Source organism: Leptonotus elevatus, chromosome 6 (genome assembly GCF_054856555.1).
Source record: "Leptonotus elevatus isolate MCC_2025b chromosome 6, RoL_Lele_1.0, whole genome shotgun sequence".
Lineage (NCBI taxonomy): Eukaryota > Metazoa > Chordata > Actinopteri > Syngnathiformes > Syngnathidae > Leptonotus > Leptonotus elevatus.
The window spans coordinates 22,920,308-22,934,017 of NC_141244.1; the positions used below are offsets into that span (position 1 = coordinate 22,920,308).

Genomic DNA, 13,710 nt, shown 5'->3' on the forward strand with positions numbered 1-13,710 from the left:
ACAGCTGCCTCGCTTGGTTCTTGAGGGTCAGCCAAAACAAAACAGGAAGTTATTTTTTTGGGGGGGGGGGGGGGGGCTCTGTGTTCCTCCTGCCTCCGCTCATATGTCAAAAGTGTCCGTCACGGTTTTATTTAGCGAGGCGTCGAGCGTTCTCCCAGGCTGTGATGCCAGCACGCGTTAGCCGCCGCCGCCCACCATCCTGTCACTCGCCGTCTGACAAAATACAAACAGTCCAAGCATCAACATAAAAGTAGATCAACAAACGTCGCCGTCTACTTACATTGGGGCCAAAGCCAGATTTCTAACAACTGGTGGTCAGACGCTATCCTTTGAAACCATATTCCTCGTTTGAAAGACTAATATGGAACACCAATCTTTCCTTGAAAACCCTAACAGTGTTCAAATCAAAATAGGAAACCCGACATTGAAACCCTACCCCTAGTTTAAAACCTTACCTTGAAATCTTGAAATGAAAACCCTAAGCCTCATTTGAAACCCTAAACCTGTTTGAAACCATATCCCTATCACTAAATTGAAAGCCTAGATCTTGTTTCAAACCCTAACCCAGTCTTGAAAACGTATTTGAAACCCCAAACCTTTCTTAAAAATTTGACCTTTTGAAACCCTGAGCCCGTTTTCAGGCTTGAAACCCCAACCCTGCCAACTTACAATACAACTATTTCTATTTTCATAACCCCCTACGGGGCCTATTTCATTTTGCCATGAACGCATTTGAAAACATTTAGAAAACTTTTTTTTTTTTTTTTTTTTTTTTAGCTTGACGGCAGACAACAGGATGTGTCATCTCCATTTAAGCGAGCACACAAGGACGACAACAACAACGAGACGAGTCTTCATCGCAGTTTGTCCTCCTCCTCCTCCGCATCGCTCGACACCAATGTGCCTTTCGACGGCGACACAATGGCAGCGATTATCCCGTTACTCCGCCCGAGTGACAAACACCTTGCTGGGGATTTCAAAGCGCGCCCAATCATCACTGCATGATCATCGCTGTCACAACATGCGATTCCCGACTACTCAGAAATCACCAGGTGCCAGTTAATTGTCCCAAATATTTATTGACAACAAACTACAGCTAACAACAACAAAACAAGATTATGCCAAGTCCAGACCAGAAAGGAAAAACCCTGCCACAGTTTGGCTTTAGCCTCAGGTGCTAGTTAGCTAGTTCCCTAGCTATCACCCATGGTGCTCGTTTACCTGCTAGGGAACTAGCTAGCTAGCTCACCAGCTAGTACTAGGGGCTAAAGCCAAACTGTGGCAGGGTTTTTACTTTCTGGACCTGGATTTTCCACCTCTGACATCTACCTAGCCTTTAGTTATTAGCATAATGCTAACGCTAACACATAATGGACCTTTAAGCCAGTGATTCAACTGGTGGGTCGTGTTTAATTAAATTCCTACATAAGAGGGCATAACAGATTCCAACGCTTATTATCAACGATGTGTGTTAAAAGAAAAAAAAAATCCACAATGGAGTGCAGGTCACAGTAGTTGAACCATAAAATAATGAAGGATGTATATTTTGAATGACATTTTTGTTTGGTGGTGGCAGTGCGATTTTCTATTATGACGTACGTACTTTGGTTCAATAAATGTTAGAAGTATTTCCCAACCTTTACAGAGCCAAGGCTTACGTTTTATCCATTCATGACTTTAGAAAAAAAATCTTATAACACACCCCCAAAAAGAAACTTCACAAAAACTTTAATCGTGTTCAAATATCTGCTTATTAAAGGGTTATACTGAAATACCTATGCTATTAGTTAGCCCATATATGTTTTGCTTTGTGTGTTAGCATTTAGCTACACGGATTTGTTGATCCTGCAGTAAACGTCAACTGAAGGCGATGTCATTTATGAGGACAGACGTGGTCACACGGCAACTTTCCCCATCTTATGCTTACATTTACATCCAATTATCAGCCGGTGAATGCTGGGCGTCGACCTTGCTCGTCCTTTGGAATTAGAAAAGCCACCCGTGCCCAGCGTCCCGCGCTCCTCCCTCATCTTACTTTTAATCAGTGGGAAAAAGATGGGACTCGCCGGCCTGTCTGAGGTAATCAACATCGGGCCCCGTTCAGCTGCGTTAATTGAATGGTCTCCTAATTATCATGCGCCGCGGGTTTCCACGCCTCACTCTTCCCTTACAACCCCCCCCGGACCCCCCCCTTTCGGATCTCGGTATCCCTGGGAGAATCTTTGGAGCTGCTCACGATTCCCACTAAAACTCGGAGAATTGAAGTGGAGGATGCCGGTGGGGAGTTTAACAAAGCAGGTGTATATTTGAATAAAGTTATTTGATGTACGGTTGAGAAGACAGTTGAACCCAGGAACGCCTCTATTATGGTAAACACCTGCATACAGTAAACCCTCACCGTTGTAGGTTCCAGGTTCACGTTCCTGCTACTTTGCAATTATTTTGGGGGGGGGGGGGGGGGCATTAATAACTATTTTGACCTAACTCGCATTTAAATCAAGTGTAATTCCACTATTGACCACGAGATGGCAGCACACTAATCTAATTTGAGACCATGTGAATTTGAAAGACGAAGAATGAAACGGAAAGTATTTCAGCATAGCGTGGCTCTCGTTGAAGAATTCATCCTCTATAATCCTGCTTTTTACAACTACATATATATATATTAGGGGTGTCAAAATTAGTGTGTTACTTTTGAGTTATTTTTTTCAACGCACGATTAATGACCGCCCCTTACTTGGAAAGCCTATACTAGGGGAATTCCAGTCGCAACGCAGCAATAATAAATATAATAATAATGCATATATTTGTGAAGACTGGGATCAAGTTATATTTTACAATTTAAAAAATGTGCAGAATTTCAGACGTTACTTCATGTTAAAAGAAAAGAAAGATGCTCTAAGCTGTCACCAAAGTCTTACAAATGCAATTATGCCATCTAGTGGCAGATAAATTACCTCAATACAAATCAATATCACACTTTTATAGCATAGTGCATCTTTTTAATTTTAACTAAATTTTATGAATTATTATGAGATTACTGTTTCAATGACTAAAAGATGCAGCCATATTTCTATTAGTTTAACATGTTTTCCCACTTTTATGTTAACAAGAGTATGAAAACTTTTTATTGTACATTGAGAACAGATTTGCTATGAATTGTATTGAAGTCATGCGATTAATTACGTTTAAAAAAAAATAATGGCCTGGCACCCCTAATATATATATATATATACTTTTTCTTTTGAAATTCCACAACTCCACATTGAACCAATCACCTCGACATGAGACCGAAAGAGCCGAGGACTCGTCTTTTGACTTGGCTGAAAGTGTTGCGAAAGACCGCCAAGTCCCGCCTTCCCACAGAGAGCAGCCAAGACCGTGACTGAGGGGAAAACAAAAGGACGCTCGTTTTTATATTCAGTTTTTGCATATGGAAGAAATCACATTCACGTCATGGGCAAAGCATGTCCTCAACATGTGGGGGTGTTTCTTTTTAAGTGCGTTGTTGCGTAAACTAAAGAAATACTCATGAATGTGGGGGCGACCCGCCCCCACTGAGCTTCTCTCTCCCCCCGGGTGCAAGTGATGTCACACAGCCCACCTACAAGGCCCCCCATCACCACACACACCACGTTGGGCCCTTTCGAACCTGGAGATGCAACACCACCGCAATCATCCCAGCACTCCACCGGCACACGAGCCACCCTCGCTCGTTCGCTCGCACTCCCTCGCCAGGCAGCTGCCGCGCCGCTCAGGGGGCTGCCATCTGGAGAGCAGCTGACCACCGCTTATCCCCCCCCCCCCCCCCCCCCGCCAGCTCATCACACAGCTGGCACGGGGAAGAGGAAGCTCGGAAAGAAAAGAGAGAGCGAAAGCGAGGATCATCGACACGAAGCGGGGGGACTGGCAGGTGAAGTGGGGAGCTTGTAGCCCGGGATGAAAATCAAATGAGGTATTTAAAAGGCCGTCAGAGGGCATTAGAGGCCTAATTGGCAGCGTGAAATCGCAACGGCTGACAACAGGATGCGCGAAGGATCTGCAGCATCAGCACCCACGGCCGATGCGTGGCAACTATTTGCGGCTGATTCTCAAAAATGTTCTTCAGAATAAAAAATTTAAACAACAATCGTACAATGACTTGATTTAATCTACACAGCTTTTTTTGTTTTTTTTTACGGTTTTCAAATTTGAATGCAAATTTTGACCAGGTGAAAAGTGCAGAGCTTTGAGGGCGGTCTTATTTTATCATATGCAACTTTTGGGGATTCACGTTTGTCTTATTTTCAGCAGCATAGATTTAGGGGATTCATTGTAATATTTTGACCTGAGCCACTTTGAAATGTTTTACCACAGTTATTATTAGTTTTATTTTATTTATGTATTTGTTTTTATTGTTATTTTACTTTTGCAACTTTCTGAGGCTTTTTGGTAAAATTATTTAAACTTGCTCAAGATTTGGGGGATTTACGGTAGCTGTGATATTGAACTGAACAACCTTTAGGAGATTTACGTTAGTGTTTATCGTTGCAATTTATGCGGGACTTCCTGTATTATTATTATTATTATTATTTTAACTTAACTTAGATTTGTATTTATGGTAGTCTTATTTAAAGTCTTTTGAGAGATTTATGGTTGACAAAATGTTAAACTCTTGGAGGATTTACATTGGTTGTATTTTTGCCTTCACAATTTTTTAGGGATTTTCTGTAGATTCATTAGAACCTGCGCAAGATATTTGTATTTATTGTAGTCCTTTTTTTTGACTGTGTAACTTTTGGGGGATTTATGGTAGTCTTATTTTTACCTTTGCAACTTTTGGTAGATTTTCTGTAGATTAATTATAACCTACGCAAGAATTTTGTATTTATGGTAGTCCTGTTTTTAAATGTGCAATTTTGGGGGGATTTACGGTTGTTTTATTCTTACCATTGCAGCTTTTGGGGGATTTTGTGGAATTATTTATAACCTGCGCAAGATTTTGGTAGTCCTATTTTCAACTGTACAGTTTTGGGGGAATTTACGGTAGTCTTATTTTTACCTATGCAACTTTTGGGGGATTTATGGTAGTCTTATTTTTACCTTTGCAACTTTTGGGGGATTTATGGTAGTCTTATTTTTACCTTTGCAATTTTTGAGAGATTTTCTGTAGATTAATTATAACCTACGCAAGAATTTAGTATTTATGGTAGTCCTGTTTTTAAATGTGCAATTTTGGGGGGATTTACGGTTGTTTTATTTTTACCATTGCAGCTTTTGGGGGATTTTGTGGAGATTATTTATAACCTGCGCAAGATTTTGGCAGTCCTATTTTCAACTGTGCAGTTTTGGGGGGATTTACGGTAGTCTTATTTTTACCCATGCAACTTTTGGGGGATTTTCTGTAGATTCATTAGAACCTGCGCAAGATATTTGTATTTATTGTAGTCCTTTTTTTTTTGACTGTGTAATTTTTGGGGGATTTATGGTAGTCTTATTTTTACCTTTGCAACTTTTGGGAGATTTTCTGTAGATTAATTCTAACCTGTAGATTGATTATTAACTGTGTAAGAGTTTGGTAGCTATCCGATTTTTACTTGTGCACGTTTTGGGGGATTTACGGTAGTCATATTTTTTTTACTTTTGGGTAATTTTCTGTACCACATTTTTTGCATAATGTCGAAAATTGTAACTGAGAAACACCATTGGGTATTAGAGGTGACACTTGTCTTACCGCTCGATCATGTCGTGAGGTGCACGTGTAATAAGTCTACTGCACGACAGCCATGCTAGCATGCTCGAGCGGGCTAATTAACGTACGCCGTTAATCATTGCCCCCCCCCCCCCCCCCCCCCCCCCCCGTCCGACACGGTGACCTCTAGCCTCTGCCAGTTAACGACAGCCTCCGTCGACCGGCGACTGCCATTGTCCGCGGCGTGCGGTCGCATCCGTCTCGTCCCTCGGGCTTTTGCTCACAGCCTGATAGCAAGACAATTCCTTGGCCTTTTTCTTGTATTCATTTCACAAGCACTTATCATCTCCTCGGAGGGAAGCAAGAGAAGAATGCTTCTGCCGCGTCCAAAGGGAGCCGGCGGCGGCGAGAATGTGCCGATTTAATCAGGTCTCTCTCGCCGGTTTGCGGCGGCATCGGCGAGGTAAACGTTATGGCGACGTTCGCTAATTACGACGCATCTTTCCCGCTTTGAGAACTCAATAAAACACGTGGGCCAAAATGACCGGTTGTTTGGGATCATTATAAGCTCGCGAGCCACCTGCCGCTGGCTGACCTTCTCTGGTGCGACATGAAGATGAGCGCGGCAATCACGTCCTGGCGCTGGAGGATCAATTTAGCGCCAAGATGGAAGATGGAATGGCGGGAAGTTGCAGAGGCCCAGCATATGAAAATACTTGCTTCTCTCGCCAGGGGAAAACCTTTCCAAGAAAAGCCGATGACTCTGTCGTGTAAATACGCGCCGCATGGGAACCGGCAGGAAGGACAATAGAGCACAAAGCAGCTGCGGGATTTGCTGCAACTTTATGGGAAATTAAGGGAGACTTATTTGAGCTGTGCGGCCATTTGGGGATTTCGATGCTTGTCCTGTTTCTGTCTGTGCTACTTTTGGAGGATTTATGGTCGCTTATTTTGTCCTGCACCAGAGTTGGAGTAGTTTTGGATTTATTTTTTTTATCATAGTTAGTTTTTAGTTTTGTTTCGTTTGTCGCAAATTTGGAGGGATTCGTGTCAGTCTTATTTTATTTTTAACCTGCGCATCCTCTTAGAAATTCACGTTTCTTTCTTTTCATTTATTCTTTTTTATTTATTTATATATTTTATGGCAATTTTTAAGGATATATTTTTTATTTTATTTTTATTTTTCTTATTTTAACCTGCACAAATTTGGGGGGGGGGGGGGGGGGTCCCAATAGACTAGTTTATCCTGTGCTACTTTCTGGCAGCTCCTGATGAGTTGAGCAACCAGAAGAAAAGACAATCAAACCCAACTTGCATGCTGGATTTACTCCCTCTTGGGAAATCACAAGTCCAGCGACATTCAGCAGCCCTCAAATTCACAATGGAGCCAGAGGTGTTTGGGTCTATCCCCCGACCCCCCCCCCCCCACCCCCTCCAAATACCCCCCCCCCACCCCCCCCCACACACACACACAGGGATGAGGAAAGTATGTCCTGTGTCCGTGTCTGACATTTTTGACTTTGCAACTTTTGGGAAATGTCAGATTTGTCTTATTTCAATTTGTGTAACTTTTTATTATCGAGCTGCAGAGCTTTTGAAGAATTTACAGTAGTCTTTTAAAATGTTACAGAATTATAATTTAAAAAAAAAAAATTGTTTTGTTGGAGTGCTGCGTAATTTTTTAAGGATTTTCAGCACACTAAGCAATTTTTGGGGATCGACCTTCGTCTTATTTTAACCTCTGCAATTTTTTAGGGCATCATGGTCATCTTATTTTATCTTTTGGGAGATTTACTTTGTTTTTGTTTTGAATTCAGAAAAACAGACTGCGTGAATTTTGAGGGATTTTCAGCAGACACATTTTTACACTGCAATTTTTAGGGATTAATGTTAAATCTTCTTGTTAATTGCAATTCTCTGGATTGGCCCCAGTCTTATTTTGTTAAAAAGCGATTTAACTCTGCACAACTTTTGGATTATTTTATAAAGTCTTATTTTATCTGGCGTAACATTTGGAGGATTTACGGTCATCGTGTTTGCGATTATTAGCGCGGGAGATTTGCGGCAATGTTATTTCAATCTGTGCAATTTCTGGGCTTTTATTTTCACAGCTCCTTGATGCAAATATGTGCTTGGAAGAAGAACAGTCGAGCCGGGACTCTCGGGAAATCACAACTACGGCAACTTCGAGTAGCCCTCAGATTCACGAAGCCGCCCCAGGTTTTTTTTTTTTTTTTTGTCGGGATAAAGAGAGCATGGCTGCTTTAATCTGTATCCGCGTCTGGCTGATGCGGCAGATATACACACGCTGCACTGTCTCGCATTTAACCCGCATGACACGTTCCCTGATTCCCGCCGGCTGCCTGACAGAACACGAGGCCGACGTCGCGGATTAGCGAGAAGTCTCTTTAGGACCCAGGAGGCCGCTCGCCACTCGCTCCGGTGCCTCCCGACCTGCGCGCACCTTCCGAGGCCTGCATGCTAAGAGGCCAGCTTGCCCCCCCCCCCCGGGATGAAGGATGCGTTCGCAAGCGTGAGTGACGTTATGAAGTCTCCTGAAGACCAGAGGTACCCTGTTTGTATTTTGGCCGATCAATAAGACCTGAAAGGAGATTTATGAGCTCCTGACAGCGCCGCCATGTAAATATGTGCCGCGTGGGGGAATCAGGCCACGAGTGTACAAACCATATACAGAATTTATTGCAACTTTATGGGGATTTATGGGACTTATTTTAGCTGTGCAACCATGCGTTGTTTTTGTTTTTTTGTGCTCCCGTTTTTATCTACGCAACGTTGAGGATTTAAGGCAGACTTGTTTAACAGTAATCTTGTTTATATTTTGCACAACTCACGTGAGTGTTATGTCGGCTTGGGTAACTTTTGGACTATTTAGGAGTGTTTAATTTTAATTGGTGCAACTTTTTCAGATTTATTGTGGTCATTTTATTTTATTCTCTGTCATTTTTGGGAGATTTATATTTATTATTATTTCTTATTATTTTTATCAGGTTCGGACAACATAGAACATTTAGTAAACAACAGACAAGGAAGGCAGACAACTGATTTAGATTATTTTTGCTCGGGAGGAGAAACGGACGTAGGTGTGCTCAGTTACAGGGCACACTCTCCCGACCCTTCTCTTTTTTCTTTTTTCTTTTTTACAGGGCGTTGGGTTTTTATCAGACAAATTTTTACACTGTGCAACTTTTGGAGATTTTTTTTATTTTTATAAAAATCTTCTAAACTGCAACTTTTACCTTAGTCTTTTTTTCAACGTGCAACTTTTGGGGGATTCTTGGTTGTCTTTAGTTGTGCAACCTTCTGGAAATGTATGGTAGCCTTATTTTGGATTTATTGACGTTTGAGGGATTTATGGCAGTCTTGTCACAACCAGCATCTTAAGAGTGTTTGTGTTAGTCAAGATTTGGGGATTCACAGTAGTCTTTTTTTTTTTTCTGCGCAACTTTTAGGGGATTCTGGTTCTTATTTGAACCAATGCAACCTTTGGGGGATTTGTGTTCATCTTGCAGCCATTTTCACTGAAGCAACCCCCTTCACTCCCAGCTGTTTTACTGGATGTTGACTGATTTTGCAAGGCCCACAGAATATTCTGTTCTGTTGCTATACAAACATGGAACCTACCAAAAGAAAGATTAGAGTCTCTTCTTTTATCAGAGAAAACATTTTTTGTATCCATTTCCGTTTTGCAGCAATTAGCATTAGAATATAGCTAAGTTTCATCATTATTCACAAATCTGTATAGAACTGTGAGCTTCTTCTTTTTTTTTACATGGCCCTGGTTGATCTCTTATACTGTGCTGCTCCCTGCTGGCCGTTTTTGTAATAACTACCATTGCTTTAAGTGACCTCTTCAGGTCAGAGGCTGCATCAAAGCCTTATGTATGCTTTAGCATAAAATAACATTAAAAAAAAAAATACGTCTTTGGGACACTTTTAATGTAAAAGATATTTATATACGTATTTGGGAGCAAATGAGTTAATGTACCCAAGATTTGGGATTTATGGCGGTCACAACCAAATGTGGATTTATGTCATTTCTACTTTTAATGTAGCAACAGTTGATAGATTCATGTTCATTTTATTACATGTCCAACTAAAAGGGGGATTCATGGTAGCCTTATTTTAACGTCTTCAAGATTTTGGGAATAATGGTGAACTTTTGCGTCATTTCCAACTTTTTTATTTTTAACTTAACAACTTATGAGGGGTTTCATGCTTGTCTTATTCCAACCTGCGAAACCTTTGCGGGATTTATGGTATTCTTACTTTTAACTGTGCAGTTTTTGAGGGATTTACAGTCATATTTTAACCTGTGCAACTTTTTTTTTTTTTTGCTGGATCTCAAGAAGAAAATATGAGCCGGGCCACAAGGAGGAAGGACGATCGAGCCGTCTTGTCACCCTCCCCGATAACAGATCGTTGCGAAAGCGTGAGTGACGTTATTAAGTCTCCTCAAGACCCGAGGAGGCCCCGTTTGTCTTTTGGCGATCAATAGGCTCTTCCCAGAGAGGCTCTGAAAGACGATTTACGAGCCATGAAGTACATGCACGCTGGCGCGAAGCCAGCGCGGGTCCCAAGGTTCCCTCCATTTTGCACTCTTTCGCACACTTTTACCGCTCATTTGCCACACCATTAAATACCTTCAGCTGTTGAAGCCGCCGCCGCAACATGGAGCGACGAACGTTTGACATCAGCACGGATGAACTCATTCGCAACAACTCCCACAAGTCTGTTTTCTTCCCACAACTCCAGTAAACAATTTTGCCTTCGCTTGGATTTTAGTGAAGACAATCACTTTGGTGTAATGTCAAGGCTGATGTTCATTCTCCGTAATTTCGTGGGATATATTCGTAAATCCTGCAAAACGTTTTGGGAAATTTACGGTAGATAGCCGCTTCATTTCCTTAAAAATCGATTATTACGTCGATTAATTGGATACAGTTTTATTTTGCACTTAAGTGGATTTCCAAACAAACCAACCAATTATTGTTTATTTCATTTACTCGCAGCCATTTTCACTGAAGCAACCCCCTTCGCTCCCGGCTGTTTTACTGGATTTTGACTGATTTTGCAAGCCCCACAGAATATTCTGTTCTATTGCTATAAAAACATGGAACCTACCAAAAGAAAGATTAGAGTCTTCTTTCATCAGATAAAAAAAAAGTAAATTTTTATCTGTTTCCGTTTTGCAGCAATTAGCATTAGAATATAGCTAAGTTTCATCATTATTCACAAACCTGTTGAAAACACTGACAAAAAGAGCTTGTTGCAACATGGCCCTGGCTGATCTCTTATACTCCGCTGCCATCTACTGGCCGTTTTTTTGTAATGAGCTGCATCAAAGCCTTCTGTATGCGCTAGCATAAAAACGAAAACATAAAATGTATAAATATGTTTTGGGATTTGAATGAGTTAAGGATGCCTTTTTACAACCTCTATGTTGCCTTCTGGTAAACGTCTATAAACTGGGCCAATTTTTTGGTTAAAAAAACAAAACAAAACATATTAATCATGGGAAATTACGAGTTAGAGTCTCCTCTTTCATAATGAATTTTTTTTTATTATTGTTATGACAAGCAACTTTTGGGGGATTCACAGAAGCCTTTTTGAAAGGAATTTGTCGTCCTGTTTGAACCAGCACAACTTTTGGGGATTTATGGTTCATATATTTTTTGTAGTAGTACGGTCATTTTTTTTCTCCTCTGTAACAATATGGTAGTATTATTTTTAACTGTGCATTACGGTTATAAACGGGACAAAAGAAATACTCAGTATCGTAACGGGCTAAATGCAGACCATCCTCGATTGACGCTCCACACTTGTCATCTACCCCAACCTTCTTTTCTCTTGCAAACCAATCCGCCAATTCAAAGTCGCTCATGTGTGCGTTGCGGGATGTCCTAATGAGTTTCTGGCACAGCTCGGGCCGACGCGGGGACGACACTTTGATGCCAGGTGCTGCGCGCAAAATATGCTCCTGTGCAGTCTTCTTCAAAAGAATCCATTGCCGCAGTATCAACGTATAGACTTCAATGACTTCTTAGCAGCGCTGTGGCGCTAATGTTCCCACTGTGTGTGTGTGCGTGCGTGTGTTTGCACAACAAACGAGCGAGTTCGGCTGAAACTCAGCAGCGGTGTGCAACACGGGCCAAGAATGAGGCCGTTACACTTTAGCGCCAAGCAATTAAAGCGTAAAAAAAAAAAGATTAGGATGAACATCTGGGAAAAAGGCTGCCTTGGCAGAGGTTTGCCGTTAATTGTTTGAGGATCAACATGAAAGCTTTACTGTCAGCATATAGAAAGTACTCAAAGCGGAAACTTTTTAAGCCACGTACACGATGCTGCGGTTTGTTTGCTTCTCTCAAGTTTGGTTTGCTGACAATTGGTAAAAAAAAAAAAAAAAAAACATTATTATTATTTTTTTAATTATTATTTTTATAGAGCTCAGTATTGTTCATTCGGTAATTTTACCAATTTGACATGTCAACATCATTGCGCCTTTAAAAAAAAATTGTTTTTATTATTTTTTATTTTATTTTTGTATGTGGGTGAGTATGTGCATGTGCGTGTTCACCTAAAACCTATTAAAAATCCCATACCGTTCACCTAAACCAAATATTTCAGAATCCAGCGAGAGTCGTGAGGTTGTCAGGAGACCCGAGGAAGGATCAAAGAAAAGAAAGGAAAGTGACAACAACTTGATTTTAACCTCTGCATCATTTTGATGTTTCAAGGTAGTACTAGAGTTAATTTTATCATAAAATTAGTCTCAGTTTTAGTCCAGTTTTTATTCAGTGAAGTACATTTTCAGTAGTCCCAGTTATTGTTTATTAACTCATTCCATTGACGGCTATAGATGTCAAAAATACATTAAACTATTTCTATTAGTTAATTTTTTTTTCCACTTTTGTTAAGTTTTTGTTGTTGTTGAGTATGAAAACCTAAAAGAAGAAAAAATAAATTTAGAACAGATAGAAAATGTATGATTAATCGTGAGTTAACTAGTTAACTGAAGTCATGCGATTAATTACAAAAAAATTAATCGGCTGACGCCCCTAATTTTTAATAATCTATTCTTCTTCTTTTTTTAGGTAATTTGAATTATTTTATTAAAATGTTTTAATAATCTTTTCTTTTTTTAAAGAAAAGATTACTCCAAAAATTCGGGGCGTCAGGCGATTATTTTTTTTGAATAATAATTAATCGCATGACTTCACTAGTTAACTGACAATTAATCACAAATTTTATATCTGTTCTAAATGTACAATAAAAAATGTTTTCTAGGTTTTCATACTCTTGTTGACAAAAGTGGGAAAAAATGTGAAACTAATAGAAATAGTTTGTTAGGAATTTTTTTAGGAATTTTTGACGTCTATAGCCGTCAATGGCAGTGAATGAGTTAATAAGGGTTTTAGTCTAGTCTAGTTTTAGTCCAGTGAAAAATGTGTTGACGAATTTCTTTGACGAAATGAACACTAGGTAGTATGGTAAACTATGCTCATGCTTGTCAAGGAAATCCCAGCAGGGAGTAAAATATTCAATTCCCAATGTCATACGGGGCAAATAAATGCCTCCACTCAAATAAGCGCCCGTTATTGTGAAATGAATAGACTCGCTGTAACCGAGTTTGGCATCTAGCGTCGTTCTCATAAGCACATTTGCGGATGATTGGGATTTATGTTTTTCCCGCGCCGTATAGCATCGCATGAGCTTGGATGTAAATCTTGACGGGGGAATCCATTTCAGCGCGCGCGCGTCAGCGGGATATTGATAATTACGGCGGCCAAGTGCGCACGTCAGCGGCGTTTTCAGGACGCGTCGGCCGAAGCCTTTAAAAGCACGCCGACCTTACGGGGAGCTGAAATGACCAGTGAGCAGCCTCTTAGCGATGCATTTATGCCGATGGAAAGTCACGTCAAGGCTTCAGATGAATGCATGCGAGGGCGGAGGTTTATATGGAGATATGAGCAAGACTTTGCACTTTGCAAAACAACTTTGACAGCTCTGTCAGAAAGGTT

The 13,710-nt window shown here is 40.7% G+C and overlaps 1 protein-coding gene and 1 long non-coding RNA gene across 3 annotated transcripts in view; one reads left to right on the plus strand and one right to left on the minus strand.

Moving 5' to 3' along the window:
• The window catches only part of LOC147172778 (uncharacterized), an 80,227-nt gene extending 79,102 nt beyond the window's left edge, over positions 1-1,125 (plus strand). For both annotated transcript variants that reach the window (XR_015095389.1, XR_015095390.1), the window contains exon 5: positions 778-1,125. This is a non-coding gene — a long non-coding RNA (uncharacterized LOC147172778). The remainder of the gene's footprint in view (positions 1-777) is intronic.
• iglon5 (IgLON family member 5) overlaps positions 1-13,710 on the minus strand; it is a 139,008-nt gene that overhangs the window by 66,978 nt on the left and 58,320 nt on the right. The gene's annotated exons all lie outside the window — the stretch shown is intronic.